The sequence below is a fragment of the Elaeis guineensis genome, chromosome 10 (assembly GCF_000442705.2).
Source record: "Elaeis guineensis isolate ETL-2024a chromosome 10, EG11, whole genome shotgun sequence".
Taxonomy (NCBI): domain Eukaryota; kingdom Viridiplantae; phylum Streptophyta; class Magnoliopsida; order Arecales; family Arecaceae; genus Elaeis; species Elaeis guineensis.
In genome coordinates, this window is record NC_026002.2 from 49,498,713 (window position 1) to 49,518,441 (window position 19,729).

The following is a 19,729-nucleotide window of genomic DNA, read 5'->3' on the forward strand; positions in this document are numbered from 1 at the left end:
CAACTAGGTGGCCAGCATCATTTGATTCCAGATCCTCTCCAGATTAACAGTGCAAAGTCATCCATTGTATAATAATATGACTACTTAAATGGATATTGGGTAATTTATTTAGAAAAATTTTTTTTGGATAAACTTAGTTTACCACGTATGCCGTAGATAAAGTTAATGAAAAAAAAAAATCATATCAGCTTTTTGAATCAAAAAAATTTACGATCACCTCGATATACCGTTGTCTAACCATCTCAACACACCGCTTGTAAGATGATTGCAGAATTTTCCAATTCAGAATACTGAGATGATATTTTTCCATTTGCTTTGTCTTTAGGGCATGTGGTAGGTCTATCCAAGAATTTCTTTTTATCTAAAAGAATCATGCTTAGAATAATTTTCATACACAGACACAGAATCTGTCATTGTTCAAACTTGAAGCCATAAGCCACCAAAGTTCCACAAATAGGAGACGCGTGTTACAACGAGATCTCCTAGCATTACAAGATGGTACACACCTAGAGCTCACGTGAGAGACACCAGCCTGAATCCTGTTCCAAATGAACATTTCGCCATAGGCTCTGAGACTCCTCACCTTCTGTTATATTATTCCGCTGGGTCTGCACACTCTAGTGGGTGGTCCACCATGAAACCTCGCTGAAGGCCAACGGCTCGGACCTCGCCCATGGACCGTGGTACATCGCCGAGCCCACACGTTCCTGTCCTTTCTAAGCCACCTCGCCAAGCTCCACCGAGTCCGACTCCTCTCGTTGAACCCTTCGTCGGCGTCTCAGGTAAAGGCAGAGCAGCAGGCAGGAGAGAAAGAGAGCAAAGAGCATGACCAGAACCAGCAGCATGATCTCTCCATGCAACATATAGCTTTTATCCTTTAGGTTCCCCGGTTGACTGGGAGCCTCGCAACCGATGGAACGTAGCCCATACCCATGAGAAGCCAGAGCTCTCTTCTATAGTAATCCTGAGTGGGTGTGGGAGAGAACGGGTTCTGGAGTTCAGATGGAATCCAGGTTTATAAATCAAAGAAGAAAGTCGGAAAAGGACTTCAATAATGCAGAAAGTAAAAGCACCTTGATTTTATTTTTTATTTTTTATTTTTTTGGGGGTTTGGAGATACACTACAACCTGAATTCCCTGTCAGTGGTTGTAACCTATCAAAAGATTATGTGGCCCTCCCTAAATATATAGATTTTGAATCATCGGATCTGGGAAGGCATATACCACCAACCAATTTTTTTGTTTTGTTCTTGGGGAGGCAACAACGTTTTTTGTACGAGGAGCAAAAGGCTGCAATCAACTTAGCGAAGGAGTCAGACCAGAACAAATTTATTACTGTCGGCAATTGGGAACTTTTGTCAGTCGCCAGTCGTGGTGGACATCGGTGCGCTAACTCACAGAGACAAAATATGTGCAATAACTCACCAGCCAGATCGGTGGCCGGTCCCAGTCATGTGGCTATCCAGGATATGTCATTTTCTTCCGCCTCTTATTCTTAAATTATACGATAAATAGTATTGCTATATATCCCAAACTTAATCCGGATGGGTTAGAGTTAGGCAACGTCTGGCTAAATGATGGCAACTAGCTCTACAAAATAAGTTTTTGATTAGAGTTTGCTTCAATAAAAACCTTCCGATTCTCAAATCAAGAATCAGAAGAACAGAAGAGGAGTGTACAAGAAGAGAATAATTATGTACCTTGGGGATTCTCTGTTTACCGCTATTTATAAATTGAGACAAGAGCCATGATAGGAAAGAGTTAGAGACCACTCTGACTCCTTTGGATGCATCGCTCTGAGATTTTCGATCTGATTTCTTAGGATTGGATAATTGCGGTTAACTTATCTGGCTGGTAGCCAGCTGCTTCTAGTGGTCACGCATTTTGGAGGGATTGTGTGGGAGTTTTATCAATCTTTCCAAATATGAAGATCAATGCAAGAGTCGGAGCAGGTGTAGATTGGCGTCTTGCCATGCGTACTATTAAAGATAGGAATCGAGAGCAGATGCATGGATCGAAGCAGACGTGGGGCTTCGAGGCTTGGATTGGTGTCCAATATGTAAAGGTCATTTTGATAGAGAGAATTGATAGCTGATGTATAGATCAAATGCTTCATAGTGTTGAAGATAGGGGTCGGAGTTGGTATAGGGATCAACGACCGAAGCATAGATCGGAGCCCGACACAAGTTGTACACAATAAAGATCGATGGTTGGGGTGTTGGTCGGTGACCGATTTGTGGGTCAATGACCGACCTTATGGGTCGGTTACAACCAAAGTCTAGCTATGTCTTCAATTTGGGCACCAGAGTTCTGTCCATAACATATGCTTCATACTCCCAAGTCTGAACTGAGATCAGGCATAGGAAGTATAAGTTAGATTGTGTCCACCAAAGACACGTGTCGTGGCTCCAATTCTTGGACAAAATGGTGCTCTTGTAGTTTTTGAACCATCGCTTCAGATAGTTGGTGAGATTTGCGAAGAGATATCAGGCGAAAGGATGTTGGATGGCAGTTATTTAAAGATTTGATCAGATTCGAGGTGACATACGTACCTTTAGAGATATGCTCATTAATGCACTTTCTAAAGAAATGATTTTAGCCCATTCGGCCTTGCCACACGGCGACCATCTAGTGATTTTCAGTTGGATTAGCATGAAATTAGGGGCGTTCAAAGTTTTTATAAATAGGAGTACCATTTTTATTCTATATTTTTCTTCATTGCTTCTCTTGCCATCTACCTCTTCCTCTCTGCAACATCAATCCCTTTGAAAAGGCTTAAGGTGCCATTAACAACCTTCGGCCGTCCTCTCGCAAAGCAAATCTCAATGGTGCACGTTGGTCTTTTAGAGTTGCTCCCCCATCATTTCTCAATTGGCTTTTGCTTCTTTCATGCACCTACTGGCTATTCTTTCCTTGTTTCTACCCTTCTTCCTTCATTTTCTTTTCTGGATCTATCTTCTCCGTTATCTTTAGTGAGCCATCCCTCTCGTCCTCCTTCAGGAGGTGACATTGGGGAGCTAGATTTCGGGCATGAGTACGAGGACTTCATGCCTAGATATTACTATTTGGTAATGGATCTGGATGACCTTAGTTTACTCTGGGCTTAATTTAGGATTCCTTTTGAATATGAGTTGGAACTCTCGAACCTGAGTGGTCAGGTTTGCAACCCTCCTCTTGATTGGCTCACTCTATATGAGGAGTCATTTAGGACTGATCTAAGACTTCCTCTTCACCCTTTTATTATCGATCTTTTTCAATTTTTTAACATAGCCTTGAGTTCGATGGTCCTGAACTTTTAGCGCTTCATCATTGGTTTCTTGGCTACTTGCCTCTTGGCCAAGATTTCGCCATCTATTTGTCTTTTCGATCCTTTATGACCTTCAAGAGACATCCTTATGCTAATAACTAGTGGTATACTTCCTCCAAAAAGGGATTTCTACTTTGATCCAAGGCACCTCTTCATCCATTTATGGTTGAAAGGAGTGCTTCTTTTGTATTTCTTGCTCGACCACGACTAACTGAGGATTTGCTCGCTGGGGCTAACCTAGGGAGTCTGTCCTCTGAGCTCTTGCTCTTAGAGTGATAGATACTCAACACTTCAACGTATTATGCAGGTTCCAGTTTCTACCATTGTTGAAGTTACTATCAGAGTAGACTCTCTTCAACATTAGTCTTAACCTAGTCGAACCTTGAGGTAAGGATTAGATTGGTCGATCTATTTTTCTTTCTCCATTCTCTCTCTTTTCTCCTCTCTTTTTTTTTGATTTACTTCTATTTGTGCAGAAATGAGGCTCGAAAAACTTGAGGTATTAAAGAAATTAAACTTGAAGAAGAGAAAGGCTTTGGGTTTGACCTTGGGTATGGTCGAGTAGAAGAAGCAACATCCAGCTCCAGCCACTCAGATGAGGTAGCCTACTAGGGAGGGTCCTCCTTCGATCGGGATGGTGCTAGCCCCTCTGGTACATGCTTAGGCATCAAGAGTTCGTCCACCACCTCTGACTTTGGATCCTCCTCCCTAGGCTACACCTCTATCCTCTCAAGCAACAAGGATCGGCTCGGCATCAGTCGCCTCTGCAGCTAGGTGCCAAAGTCTTCTTTAGTTTTGCCATTGAGTTCCACACTAGCGGACCACTGGATGGCCCGAAACCTACTTTAGAGCATCCTCCTTCCTGCAGACATTGATCAGCTTGAGGGTTAAAGTCTGGGCATCTAGTAGAGGGATGCCATTGATTCTTTTATTATGATAAGTTTTTTTGATCCCCTTTTCTTCTTCATATCTTCAGTAGCTAACTTGTTTGTTTCTGTAACTTAGTCACTACATCACCTTGCTTACCAATTCGATAAAGGTGGTGAGGTCTGAGGCCTCCGATGTCCATAAGGAGATCGAGATCCTCTAGTTACGGGCCATCAAGGCTGAAGCCAAAACAAAGCACCTTAAAGAGGCACTAGAGAAAGTTGAGGCTACACAGTCAATAACTGAGGTGGCAAAAGCGGTGGCCAATATAGGATTACGATGGCATAGTGGAAGCATGGATTTTAAAAATTTTGCATAATAAAATCCTAACCATTAAACCTCAACCAAGATCTCATAGTGCTACCAAACCGTTCTACTCCTAAGCAAAGAGCTACTTTTGAGAAGTGGATGGATGAAGACAGTCAGATCAAGTACTATGTGCTGGCATCCATGTTAAACGAGTTGCAAAGCCAGCATGAGCATATGCCCACTGCTCGAGCCATGATCACTTATCTATAAGAGTTGTATGGTGAGTAGAGCCGTACTACATACTTCGAAGTGTTCAAAAGACTCTTAAATCTGAAGATGCATGAGGGACAGTCTGTCTATGAGCACTGTATAACAGTGATCAAGGACATTGAAGAGCTTGAAAAGCTCGGGCTAGATATGCAAAAGGAATTACAGATGGATTTGATCCTTCAATCTCTTACCAGTTTATATAGTCAATTCATTATGAATTTTTATATGAACAAACTTGACTGCACTATTATCGAACTCGTCAACATATTGATCACTATGGAGGGTACCTTGAAGAGTTTGAGGGGCACTATTCTCGCTGTGGAGCAGACTTCTTCTTCCAAGAGAAAGTCTACTAGAAGGAAGAAGATTAAATCCGCGAAGAAGTAGAAAAAAGAGAGCAAGCTACATAAGGATGGTCCAAAGATAGCTGAGGTAAGGGGAAAGTGTTTCTACTATCATGCTGAAGGCCACTGGAGGAGGAACTGTCCAAAATATCTGGAGAGCCTAAAGACCAAAAAGGGTGATAAATCTTTCGAAGGTATGCTCATAATTGAATCTAACCTTACGGTTTCTTCTATTTCTAGTTGGGTATTAGACTCTAGCTCGAGTGCTCATATATGTACCTCATGCAGGGTCTGATAGAAAGTAAGAGGTTGAGAAAAGGTGACATGATCCTTCAGATCGATAATAGAGCAAAGGTTACTACAGAAGCCATTGGCATTTATCCTCTTAGATTACCGTCTGATGTTAGATTAGATTTGAAAGACTGTTATTATATTCCTATAGCTAGTCAGAATTTAATTTTTATATCTGTGCTAGCACAGAAAGGTTTTAAAATTTATTTCAATAAAGATTTTTGTTTCATTTATTTACGAAATAAATTGGTTGTACAAGGTCTTTTAATTAACAGTCTTTATCATTTGCATGTTGATGCGAATGTGAATTTAATCAAGCAAATAGTGAGTACCGTAGGCCAAAAGAGATCTAGAGATAAAATTAATCAGAAGCACTTGTGGCACCATAGATTAGGCCCTATTGGAGAGGACAGGATAAACAGACTAAAAAAAGATGAGATCCTTGGCTCTCCTAAAAGGAAGAGAGAGTGCTGGCTTACGTCCTGTCCACATCTCAAAACTTTATTTAAAATATAACAAAGTGATTCAAGTACATATCCCCAAAAAGAGATCGGTAGACTTGCAAAGCCCATCATGGATTGAACTATATCTAGCAGGGTTTGATTTTTTCTTTTCGATACACCATTATGCTGTGGTGTTCTAGGAGAGGTCCATTGTGAGAGAATCTCATTCTCTTTTAAGTATGTCAGAAATTCACTGGAGAGGTATTCTCCTCCTTGATCAGATCGAAGAGTTTTAATACTCTTTTCAGTTTATTTTTCTACTTCATTATGGAATCGTTTGAACATTTCAAATGATTCTGACTTATGTATCATTAAGTAGATGTGCCCATACCTTGATAGGTCATCTGTAAATATAATGAAATAATAATATCCACCTCTGGCACTAGTGTTCATCGGTCCACATATATCAGTATGTATCAAATCTAGAACTTCACTGGCTCGTCCATCTTTTTCAGTAAAAGGTGACTTGGTCATTTTTTCAAAAGGACAGAACTCACAGATTGGGAGTGATTCACAATCACTGACTTTGAAGATTTTTTTTTATGTTAATCTATTTATTTTGTTCTTATTAACATGACCTAATCTATAACATCAAAGGTAGATATCGGAGACATCATTAATTCTAGGATGTTTGCTAGATGTGTACATTACACTAACAGATGATGATAATATATAAATACCATTATTCAGCTATCCATTTATTATATTAACACCATTCATAATGATATTAAAATTATTTTATTTTATAAAAAATTTATAACCATACATGACCAAAAGACCTACAGAAATAATATTCAATAAAAAAGAAGGACAAAAGTGATATTTACTTAGAACAATTACATTAGACTTGAATATAAGCTTAATACTCCCTAATGCTAGAACTGAAACTGGTCTTCTATCTCCAACATTAAGAAATATTTTACCTTCTTCAAATCTTCTACTGACCTACAGATCCTACAACGAATTACAAATATTAAAAGAACTTCTAGTATCTAATATCTAGATAGTAGAATCATAAATTGAAAAATTATAAGGTGTTATCATATAATTATCTTGTCCTGCAACAACTTGCTTCTTTCTCAACCTATTCGGATCTAGGGAGACAATGTATTGAGGATAATTTTTCTTCTAGTGTCCTTGCTTCTTATAGTAGAAGCATTCTATCTGACTCTAGTCAAACTTGAGTTTCTTGGTCTGATAGGGGTTAGGTGCCCCAGCACTATGCATCTTTTTCTTATTTTTCTTGTTCTTCTTCCCCTTCTTAAAGGGTCGACGTCCAGAAGTAGACCCTCCAACAACATTCACCAACTCCTTGTGGAGCTGACGATCCTTCTCAAAGTTCTACAGCAACTTCAGCAAATCATGGTAGTTGACTACAGGCTTTGTCATTCGAAAATGAGTAAGAAAAGAAAGGTAGGATTTGGACAGAGAGTTTAAAATAGCATCTTTTTCTAACTGCTCATGCAGAGAAAAGTCGAGCTTGCTTAAGCATTCAATCATCTCAATCATGTATAATACATGATCAGTGACTGATGCTTCTTCTCTTATTCGAGCATTGAAGATGGTATAATTAGTCTTGTGCCTCTCAACATCATCGGGTGTGTCAAAAGACTCATTCAATATTTGCAACATATCCTATGACAGCATTTTTGAAACGACAGCTAAACTCATCATTTATTGCCGCCAGCATAATACAACAAACCATAGTTCGATCGTTGAGCCACTTCTGATAAGTATCTCTGACCGTGCTACGTGCGTTCGGAGCTGGCTCGTTGGGTGCCAGATCTGTCAACACATACAAGATCCGTTCGTGCTCCAGGATAATTTTAAGCTTTCGATACCAGCTATTAAAATTTAGACCCATCAGTTTATCACTATCTAATAATGATTGGAGTGACAAGGTGTTGTACATAACTGTAAAAGAAAAATCAGAACCCAATTAGTATATAAATTGATTAAACCTAAAGACATGAATTTTAGTCTAAAGGTTCTCCTACTATTTTATTCGAATTGATAGCTTCTACCTTCAATTCGAGAAATTACACTAATTCTTTAGTGGGTACTAGAATTCACATGGACTGCACATGGGCTCGAGTGTGGCTCGGCCAACCCTTGTACACCCATGGGTAGGTTCTTAACTAATTATTTCACTAAATAATTTTTAGTATTCAATTTTACCCCAAACACCTCTTTAGAAGGCGTGTGGTGTCTCTACTGAATGTTCTGGTTAGGTCCAACTATTAACATGCCAGAATTTAGTATATCTAACAAACGAGTGATCAGGCCTGAGTGTGGCTCAGCCAACCTGACCATTATCAGAAAGACACAACTAAATCAACATATTATGAATGATAATTCCGACAGCAAGATGAGCACCAAGCGTGTGGTGTTGGGTGGATGTCTGGTCAGGACACCACCTCCCAAGATCCTTTCAGTACCATGCGATGCAGCAGGAAGAAAGAAGAAACAAAATAAAAGAAAAATAATCAAAATACGTGGATCAGCCACAAAAGGGCTTGCCTCCACGAGGCATGCAAACTTCACTATGAAAAAGAAAATTTTACAAGAGGAGACCTCACCCTCAACCCTTGTACACCCAATTCTCTCTCACTAGAAGTTCTCCTCACAAAAGCTCTCTCTCTTGGAAGACCTCCTGAACCCCTGAAGTGCCTGGCGACCGTTGTCCAGGAGCCTCCTGCACCTTCTCTCTCAATGCTTCCACCTCTCCCTTCTCTTGGGTTCCGTACGGGCTTCGTACGGTGCAAAAATCCAAACCACCTCCCCCTCTGTTACCGATCAGCCCTATTTAAAGGGCTTAAAACTTGATTAGAGAAGGATTAGGAGTCCTAAACATAGCCAGATAACCCCTGGACTGTCGGATCAAGACCGGGAGCCACCCACGCCCTCAGATCACGCTCTGGTCCACGGAATAGTGCCGTGGACCATGAGAAATGCGTGAAAAATGCCCACGCGGTCCACAGGCCCAGCCATGGATCGCCCGGTCCATGGTGGACCGAAGAACAGGACCAGCAGGCCGCCTGGGCCGGCTCGCTCCCGCGCGCGGGCCTGCGTGCGCCTGGGTCACACGCCCGCCTGGGCCGCCCGCCCGCATGGGTCGCACGTCCCGCACGGACCTGGGTCGCGCATCCCGCGTGCCGCCACCTGCGGCCGCACCGCTGCCGCCCGCCGCCGGTCGCCGGCGGTCCTCCATCGCCTCGAATCTCGTGCTGACTTCAAAAGCTCGTATCTCCTCCATTCAAGCTCCGTTTCAGGTGATCTTGGTCTCATTGGACTCCATTTTTCATCGTGAACCTCGCTGTGGGCTCAATGTAGACTGAATCTCGAGGTGTCAAATCTTAACAATCTTCATCTCGACTCGATATTCGGCCTCCTCCAAACTCCGAGAGCTTCTGGATCTCCTCGCCCCCATGCCTTGGAGCAATCGCCTGCTGATCATGGATGGGCAAACATGGGAGTCGAACCAGGCTGCTCGATCCCATCTCCGTCGTATGCTGTGCTCCTCCTGACCTGAGACCTGCTCGGAGTATCATCCTGCGGCAATAAGAATCTCACCTTGAGACGTCGCCTCTCGTCCTCCCGAGTCTCCTGTCTCATGCCCGACCCGCCTCCTGGAGCTCCACCTCACTCTGGGCTCCACCTGACTCCCGAAGCTCCACCTCGCACTGGGCTCCCCGCCAGGTAATAATATCCTCTGCTCCCCTTCTTCCCCTCCAATACAATCCTATCACCGTGTAACACCCTTAGGATTCCTCCACCAGCTACCGTCCTGTAGCCTCTCGTATCTAGTCTGCTAAGTGAGATAAGATTCTGTCTAAAATCGAATATGTATCGGACCTCCTCCAATCTCCTCACTGCACCGTCATGTGTCCACCAACTGACCATCCCAATGCCTCTGATCGTACAGCTCGATCCATCTGGCAGATATACAGTGCCCTCACTATTCTCCAGGGAGTCAAGCTGCTCCTCTCTGCAACATACATGATAGGGGCATGCAGAATCTAATATCCACTGCTGGGAAGAAGTAGATACCTCATCAGATATCTCCAGGACATCTCCATCTAAATCACTGCCGGCCATCGCTACAGCAGCCACCGTCCGATTTTTAAGTTAAGGGCAATCTCTGGCTAGATGCCCCAACTCCTCACACCGGTAACACTTGATTTTACTCAAGTCCCTCCTGGACTTGGACCGCCCTCGTTGCGATCTCTTGTCGCTCCGTCTACCGCCTCCTGCTTTTCCAGAAGCCACCAAAGCTGAGCTACCACCACCTGAGCTCGAAGCTGTGTTCTCCCTCCTGAGAACCTCATTCTGGAGTATCGCCACGGTGACCTCGTCTATCTTGATAGTGCTCTTCCCCACTAGAAGAACAGTCACCAAGGTCTCGTACGAAGGGAGAAGCGACGCCAGCAAAACCAGCGCCTTGGTCTTCTCCTCAACATTCTCACCAACACTGAGAAGGTCGGTGAGGATCTTCTGAAAGTGGCTCAAATGCTCCTGCACGCTCTGTCCCTCAGTCATCCGCAGTTGGTAAAACTGCCTCCAGAGGAAAAGAGTGTTGGTGAGAGACTTCGCCATGTACAACTCCTCGAGCTTCGATCACAGCACCGTCGGAGAAGTCTCGCTCAGCACATGGATCACCACCTCATCTGCCAGGTACATGCGGATGGTACTCACCGCCTGCATTTGTAGCCGTTTTCAATCCCGCACCTCTATGGTGGTCGACTTTTCATCGCACAAGAGAGCATCGATCAATCCCTGTTGGATGAACACGTCCTTCACCCTTGCCTGCCACAAGAAGAAATTGCTCTTACCATCGAACTTGTTGATCTCCATCTTGATTGTTCCTGTCTTCTCCATCTTCAGTCTTGCTCACCACCGCTGCAATCTGCATCCTTATACCGCCTTGCTTTGATACCACTTATTGGGTGGATGTCTGGTCAGGACACCACCTCCCAAGATCCTTTTAGTACCACGCGATGCAGCAGGAAGAAAGAAGAAACAAAATAAAAGAAAAACAATCAAAATACATGGATCAGCCACAAAAGAGCTCGCCTCCACGGGGCATGCAAACTTCACTGTGAAAAAAAAAATTTTACAAGAGGAGACCTCACCCTCAACCCTTGTACACCCAATTCTCTCTCACTAGAAGTTCCCCTCACAAAAGCTCTCTCTCTCTTGGAAGACCCCCTGAACCCCTGAAGTGCCTGGCGACCGCTGTCCAGGAGCCTCCTGCTCCTTCTCTCTCAGCGCTTCCGCCTCTCCCTTCTCTTGGGTTCTATACGGGCTTCGTACGACACAAAAATCCGAACCACCTCCCCTCTCTGTTATCGATCAGCCCTATTTAAAGGGCTTAAAACTTGATTAGAGAAGGATTAGGAGTCCTAAACATAGCCAGATAACCCCTGGACCGTCAGATCAAGATCGGAAGCCACCCACGCCCTTAGATCGCGCTTCGATCCACAAAATAGTGTCGTGGACTGCGAGAAATACGTGGAAAATGCCCATGCGATCCACAGGCCCAGCCGTGGACTGCCCGGTCCACGGTGGACCGGAGAACAGGGCCAGCAGGCCACCTGGGCCGGTTCGCTCCCGCGTGCGGGCCTGCGCACGCCTGGGCCGCACGCCCGCCTGGGCCGCCCGCCCGAGTGGGTCGCACGTCCCGCGCGGGCCTGGGTCACGCATCCCACGCGCCGCCGCCTACGGCTGCGCCGCTGCCGCCCGCCGCCGGTCGCCGGCGGTCCTCCGCCGCCTCGAATCTCATGCCGACTTCAAAAGCTCGTATCTCCTCCATCCGAGCTCCGTTTCGGGTGATCTTGGTCTCGTTGGACTCTGTTTTTCACTACGAACCTCGTTGTGGGCTCAATATGGGTTAAATCTTGAGGTGTCAAATCCTAACATGTGGCACCTTTAATGATCATCTAAATTGTTAGACTCATTATCACCCAACTTAATAGGAGGCTATGATCTAGTTATCACTATAACTATTTCATTTTTAGGATCCTAACAATTTTAGAGGATTTAATTAGTTGAATTGAGAGAAGAGAAAAGACTTGACTAGTTAATCTTAATCCTCTCACTAACTTCACCAAGTCAAATTAAAAAAGATTAGGCAAAAATTGGTCTAGCCAATCAGTCATAAATCCTCTCATTGACTTCACCAAATCATAAAGAGAACTCAAGATAAGTTGAACTAGGGGCACCTAAATCAGTCATACTGATTTTTTAGTTAGCATGGGCTAACTCCAATCAGTAAGTGATCTAACAAAAATATGATTTACCATGTTGGTCAGATAAGTGAGATCGATGGGAGAGATATGCCATTAATACGATATAGACTCAATCTATGCGAGTAGCTCTTAATTAATGACCATCGATCAAACTTGTCATACTTATCTTAGACATCAACTGGTTAGTCATTTTCAATTTGATCAACTTATAGACTTAGATTTGACCACAGAGCTATGATCAAAGTTCATATTGGTTTAATCAAGGACATGGACTTGACTAACTACAACTATTGAAATTGATCAAGAGAAAAAATTGATTCAATCAAAATTAACTTTTAATTAGATTTGATCAATTACTAACATGATCTATTATCAATGATTTCTAACCCTAGATCTAATCCAGTTAAATGAACTTGACTCGAGCTAACCCATTAACCCATGAATTATGAAATTAATGCCTTAGATCTTTGATTCTCAAATCTAGATTGCTTAATTCTTAATTAAGTTTTGGACTGATATGGATTTGAATTCGATATTTGAAAATAATTTTTAATTTTATAAAATATTTTTTACAATCAATCATCTAATGATCAAGATTCTAATTTTAGATCTAATATACATTATTTCAGATCTAAAATAAAATTTTAAATTTATTTTCATTGTTCATCATCATGAAAAAGATCGCGCAGCACCTCTATATTTTTTCAATTTTGCCATAGGAGATTCCAACGAATGGGTAAATAGGATTGTGAAATTATGATTTCTTCTATGATCGGATGGCTATGAGGATCTATCCAATCAGATTACTATACTACTCAGATTCAAAATTAATTATTTAGATCTAATCTAAATAATTAAAATCAGATTATATGCAAAAAGATTATGTCATAAGAAATCTTGCTCTGATACCATCTGTAGGAAAAATAGGTAGCTCAAAATATGTATTTTTAAAATTTTATAATGAAATAATAAAAAATTAAATACTTTAATCTTCTAAACATGTCTTTGATCAGATCTAAACTACCATTAAGGATCTATGACATAAAAATTTATATATAAAATATGATATAAAATAAAAAATTACATCGATCACATCGATATCCTGAATCTGATCTAACCTTTAGATCATATTAATTGAGTACAGAACTCATCATTTTTTCATGGGTCGATGATCTCTGTGTGAAAAATTCAGTACAGGGGTAAAATGGTAATTTTAAACTTTTTTAAAATCATGATTTTACAGCGAAAAAATATTAATTAATCTAATTAATTAACATGAATTTATCCTACACTAGGATCTAAATATGATATATAGCATGCATGCATTTAAATTTAAAATTCGAATTTGAATAATAAACACTTTATTGTAATGTGTTCAAAACACAATATCTTTGTGCGAGTAGTAGATCGTCGCAATCTGATCACCGTCGGAAGAGTCTGATTATCGTGATGCAGCCATACAGTGTGTCTGGCCTCTACAGATCATCCACACGAAGCTTTCGGTCTGATCGACTCCTCACGAGTGCTAGCTCATTGTAGAGTCTTTTTGACGGTCGATACTGATCGAACTCCTTCGATCGATGTCTGTCGATTCTTTGGATGCTCCGGATTATCAACAGATGTGCTTGAGAGGATGTTGAAGATCTTCCTAAGATTTTGTGGGCTCACGACACTCGTAGCTCACTTTCTCACTTTCCGAACCCCAGGCTAAAACTCTAGGAAACTCACCAGAAATCTTGCACCCACTTTTCTTTCTTTTCTTTCTTTTTCTCTTGGAAGGATATGGACTTCCTTTTCACGCACAAGACTTCTCACGTCCCAGATTTTTTTTTCAAAAATCTTCTTCTTGCACACCCCACTCTTCTCCTCTTATAACAACGTCAAACGTCTTATCCAAAAGAAAGGATAAAGATGAGTAATTACACATTTGAATTCAAATCAAATTTTGAATTCAAAAGGACACCAACTCATCCCTTATCTACTAAAAGCGTGAGGCGTGGCTTAAATTGTGCATGGAGTGATTTCATGAGAAACCTTTTCTCATGTAATAAATGAGGCGTAAAAAAAGGGATAAGGTGCAAAGATTGATTGCCCATTCAAATTCAAATTTTATTTTGAATTTGAATGGCTAACCAATCATCCTTATCCATTCATATGGCACATTAAAGTGGGGCGTGGAGAGGGCTTGGTGTGAGAAAAGTATTCATGAGAAGTTCCTTCTCATGAATTCAAATGGGTGCAATGGAAGTGAGGTGGCGCATGGAGATTGAGTTAAGGTGGTTTAATTATTTAAACCAACCTAATTGAACCAAATAAGTTAGATCCAATTAGACTAATTTAAATCCAACTTAATTAAGCTTAATTAGGCTCAATAAAATCTTAATCAAATCAAGAATTGACTAAGCCCAACCCCTGATCAAATCAGGGACCAAACCATCTTGACGATTAGGTCAACTCTTAACCTAATCGGGTCAAACCCAACTAAATCCAATTCAATTGGACTTGATCCAAAAATAATTACTCAATCAAATTGAGTTAATTAGCGATCAAATCACTAATTAAATCTCTCATAAATACTGAGTCCAAATCCGATGGGCAATCGGGCATCAGAATTCATCGATGTTGTGATCCAGGTGGTATGCCCAAGGCCCAGGGGACCAAGGCTAAGGCCAAGGTCCATTATTCATGAGGGCTTCATGGAGGCTCTAGGGCTAGTTGGGCCCTAGGTTGAAAGGCTGTGGGCCTTTCGGATTCTTGAGGTCTAGGTTATGTGGGCCTCAAGGGACCAACTCTTTATGGGTCAGGTCTGGGCTCAGGATAGGTGAGATTAGATTGAGTCATGGGTGTACATGGGCCTGGGTTAACCTAATCTCCCATAGAGTTGGTCAAGGGAGTTTTGGGTTTGGGTCACTTGACCCTGTATTTATATATACATGTACTGTGTATAGGTTTGATCAAGCCAAGGAATAGACAACTCTTTCTCCCAAGTCTCTCTCTCTCTTCTCCCTCTCTCTCCAGCAATTCTCCACACCCCAGGAGCAAGAAACCCTAGGGTTTCTTGCCACCAGGTCTTAAAAAGGAAAGAAAAGCAAGGAGGCGCTAGCCCCTTCCCCCTTACAGCCGCCAACCAGATTGCTCCCCTCCTCTCTTGCAGCTACCCAAGCATCAGGTCCAAGATCTGGAATCCCTTGAGAAGAGGTTGATACAAGTTTCTCTCAGATCTGGAGTTGATCTGAGGTCGTTTGAGGCACGGGTGAGATCTCCATCAACAGATCTACAAGAAAGGCTGCAGCAGGACAGATCTGTAAGGTCTGTCTCCATCTATCTTCTTCCCTATCTATAATACTCCAATTTAAGATCTATGAATTGAAAAACCTCGGTCCAGGCCTGATCTGGTTGGGTACCAGATCTTGGATTTTTCAGCGGTAATTTCATAGGCGTTCTTCATCTGGAACGAAAGGCTGACGAAGAAGACAGCAACCAAGCTGATTTCGTCAAGGGCCTTGGATCGAGTCTAGAAGTCTCCAGATCTGTTCGTTGCTGGTTCTGCTGCACTCAAGGTCCATCGGAGGAGTCGGGATCGTGCTCCAATAGTTGGTATCAGAGCCACGGTGGTGAGGAAGCGGTTCCAAGCGCGAGAAGTTGAAGATCCCAAGTGCTGAAAATTTTCAGCAAGGTACCATCAAGGTATATTCTACACTTCTTGATTTTATATTGCTTGTTTGGCTTGGATCCAGTCATGGGCAGCAATATGAAGGTCGATGTCGAGAAGTTTGATGGTAAGGAGAATTTTTCTATGTAGAAAATCTGGGTGGAGGATCTTCTGGTGCAAGCAGATCTGGATCAGGCTTTGGATGAGAAGCCTAAGGGAATGACAGATAGATAGTGGGCATTGTTGGAGAAGAAAGCATGCTCGATGATCAGAGGATGTTTGATGGATGCGGCGTTGTATTCGGTGCTGGAAGAAAAGACCCCAAAGGGCCTTTGGTCGAAGTTGCACACCATGTATATGGGGAAGAATATGTGCAACAAGCTAATGCTGAAGAAGAGGTTGTACAGTCTTCGGATGCAGGAGGGATCTGATGTGATTGGCCACATTCAGAGGTTCGACCAGTTGTGCACAGAGTTGATGAATATCGGGGTGAAGCTGGATGTGGAGGACAAGTCTCTGTTGCTTTTGTGTTCACTACCAGGATCATATGACTCTTTGGTGACTACACTGCTCTACGGCAAGGAGACTCTGGAATATGAGGACATGGTCTCGGTGCTGAGATCTAATGAGCAGAGGAAAAAGTTGACCAGAGATCAGGCTCCCCAGGAGGGTTTGGCAGTAGGGGAGAGGACAGGTAGAGGCAGAGGCAGAAGCAAGTCCAGGGGGTGGTCCAAGTCCAGGAAGGGAAAGAAATAGATGAAATGCTTCAAGTGCAACGAGTTTGGGTACTTCAAGTGAGAATGTCCACTATAGAAGAGCAAGAAGGGAGAAAGAAGTGGCTCAGAATCAGTGAGTGCAGTTGCTGGACAGCAGGTGGAGGATGATCTACTTGTGATATCAGATGGTCACAGGCATTACACAGAGGAGTGGACACTAGACTCTGCATGCTCACATCACTACACACCACACAGGTCTTGGTTTGCGACATACACCAAGACAGATGAGGGATCAGTGACTCTAGGCGACAATCATCCTTGCAAGGTGGCTGGGATAGGGACAGTCAGGGTGAGGATGTTTGATGGGATTGTGAGGATATTGATAAATGTAAAGCACATCTCGGAGCTGGAAAAGAATCTGGTGTCACTAGGCTACTTGGAGCGCAGTGGATACAGCTTCAGCAGTAGGGCTAGAAGCGGAGTACTGAACATCTCCAATGGAGCTATGGTAGTGATGAGAGGCAGGAGGTTGGACAATAACCTCTATCGCATGGAGGAATCTGTGGTGACCGGAGAGTCTGATGCAGCACCTGCAGCACAGGACCAGCAGGGGGCTTACAGGATGTGGCACTACTGCCTAGGCCACATGGGTGACAGGGGGCTGAGGGAGTTGAGCAGGAGAGGACTCATCTCTGATCTGGAGGATGGTGCTATAGGGGAGATCTATGAGTCTTGCCAGATGGGAAAGCAGAGGAGAGTTCAGTTCAACATCAGTACTGCCCGCAATGCAGTCCCTCTGGAGTTAGTACATACGGATGTGTGGGGACCAGCCCCAGTTTTAGCTAGGAATGGGGCCAAATACTTCATGACCCTGATTGATGATTTCTCAAGAAAACTCTGGATTTACTTCATGAGAGAGAAGTCAGAGGTCTTCACCAAGTTCAAGATCTGGAGAGCTGAGGTGGAGAAGGAGCAGGGGAGGAGCGTGAAGTGTCTGAAGTCAGACAATGGTGGAGAGTACACCAACAGAGAGTTCCAGGACTACTATGAGAAGTGTGGGATCAGGAGACACTTCTCAATTAAGGGGACTCCACAGCAGAATGGGGTGGCCGAGAGGATGAACAGAACACTTCTAGAAAAGGCACGATGCGTGAGGCTGCAGGCAGGGCTTCCAAAGAAGTTCTGGGTTGACACAGTAGATGCAGTGGGTTACTTGATCAATCGGTCACCTCACACCAGGTTGGATGGCAGGCTTCCAGAGGAGGTGTGGTCTGGGAGGACAGTTGGACTGGGCCATCTATGGGTATTTGGGTGCACGGCCTATGTGCACATTGGAGCTGGTGAGCGGAGCAAGCTAGACGCCAGATCACGCAAGATGGTGTTTCTAGGCTATCCGTGAGGAGTCAAGGGATACAGGCTGTGGGATCCCTTGAAAAAGAAGGTCATTATTAATCGGGATGTGACTTTTGATGAGGAGTCAGTCCTATGGAGGCGAGCAGCAGGAGCAGGAGGAGGTCCAGCAGGATGCTGCTGGACAGCTTACCTCTTTTATTTTACCTCTTACAGGTACTACTGGAGGACATGACATTCAGGTGAAGCACCTACCTAAGGTGTCTCCACAGGTGGAGAGGACTCAGACGGATGATTGAGGTGGAGAGATCCAGTAGGAGCGAGCTGGATCGAGGACTGATATCGGTGTTGCCCTACACAAGCCCAAGAGGACCATCAGGCAATCAGACCGATATGGCTTCGAGGAGATGCTGTCATATGCCCTGGTGACAGTGAATGGAGACCCATACACTTATCAGGAGGCTATTGAGAGCCAGGACAGAGAGCGGTGGGTCCAAACGATGTCCGAAGAGATGTAGTCTCTCCACCAGAACCAGACATGGTGATTGGTGCAGTTGCCACAGGGGAAGAGGCCCATTGGCTGCAAATGGGTCTACAGTCGCAAGGTAGGGCCTTCAGAGTAGGGAGGTATCAGATTCAAGGCGAGGTTAGTAGCCAAGGGATACTCCCAGAAGGAAGGTATTGACTTCAGCGAGGTCTTCTCTCCCATCGTCAGACACACTTCCATCAGAGTGTTGCTGAGCATTATAGCAGCTCAGGATTTAGAGCTGGAGCAGATGGATGTCAAGACGGTGTTCCTCCATGGGCATTTGGAGGAAAGGATTTACATGGAGCAGCCACCCAGTTTCAGGGATCCAGGGTCAGAGGGAAAGGTTTGTCTGTTGCAGAAGTCGCTGTACGGGCTGAAGCAGTCACTGAGGCAATGGTACAAGCGGTTCGACTCCTATGTGCGCAGCATTGGACTTTCCAGGTGCGAGTTTGATCCCTGTGTTTATGTTCAGTCTCTTGAGGATGGTTCTAGGTTGTTCCTACTCTTGTATGTGGATGACATGCTTATAGCATGCAAGAGTAGGAAGGTTGTGCAGGATCTGAAGGCATCCTTATCTCGGGAGTTTGAGATGAAGGATTTGGGCCCTGCAAGGAAGATCCTAGGCATGGAGATTTTCAGAGATCGAGTCCAGAGGGTGCTACATCTATCTCAGGGGGGCTACATACAGAAGGTCTTAGAGAGGTTCGGGATGAAGGGAGCAAAGCTGATGGAGCTGCCACTTGCCGGTCACTTCAGACTCTCGAAGACCATGGTGCCACAGACTGAGGTGGAGGCTCAGGAGATGGAGAAGGTTCCTTATGCTTCAGGAGTTGGGAGCTTGATGTATGCGATGGTCTATTGTAGGCCAGACATCGCTCATGCAGTGAGTCAAGTTAGCAGGTTCATGGCACAGCCTGGCAGGGAGCACTGGAGAGCTCTGAAGTGGATATTCAGATATCTGGCGGGTTCAGTTGGAGTTGGCATTTGCTACGGATAGTGAGGAGGTGCAGTGAGATACTCTGACATGTCCAAGGAGGCTCAAGGGCTGATTGGCGGTTCTGTAGATGCAGACTTCGGTGGAGATGTGGATATCCGGAGGTCTACGACAGGCTTCATCTTTAGCCTATATGGAGGTCCTATTTCTTGGAGATTGAGTCTGCAGCCTATCACAGCCCTATCCACTATAGAGGCGGAGTACATCGGGCTGACAGAAGCAGCTAAGGAGGCAATTTGGCTGAAAGATTTATTGATGGAGATGGACCTTACTCAGGAGGCCATTAGAGTGCACTGTGACAGCCAGAGTGCACTTCTACTAGCACAGAACTCAGTCTATCATGCAAGGA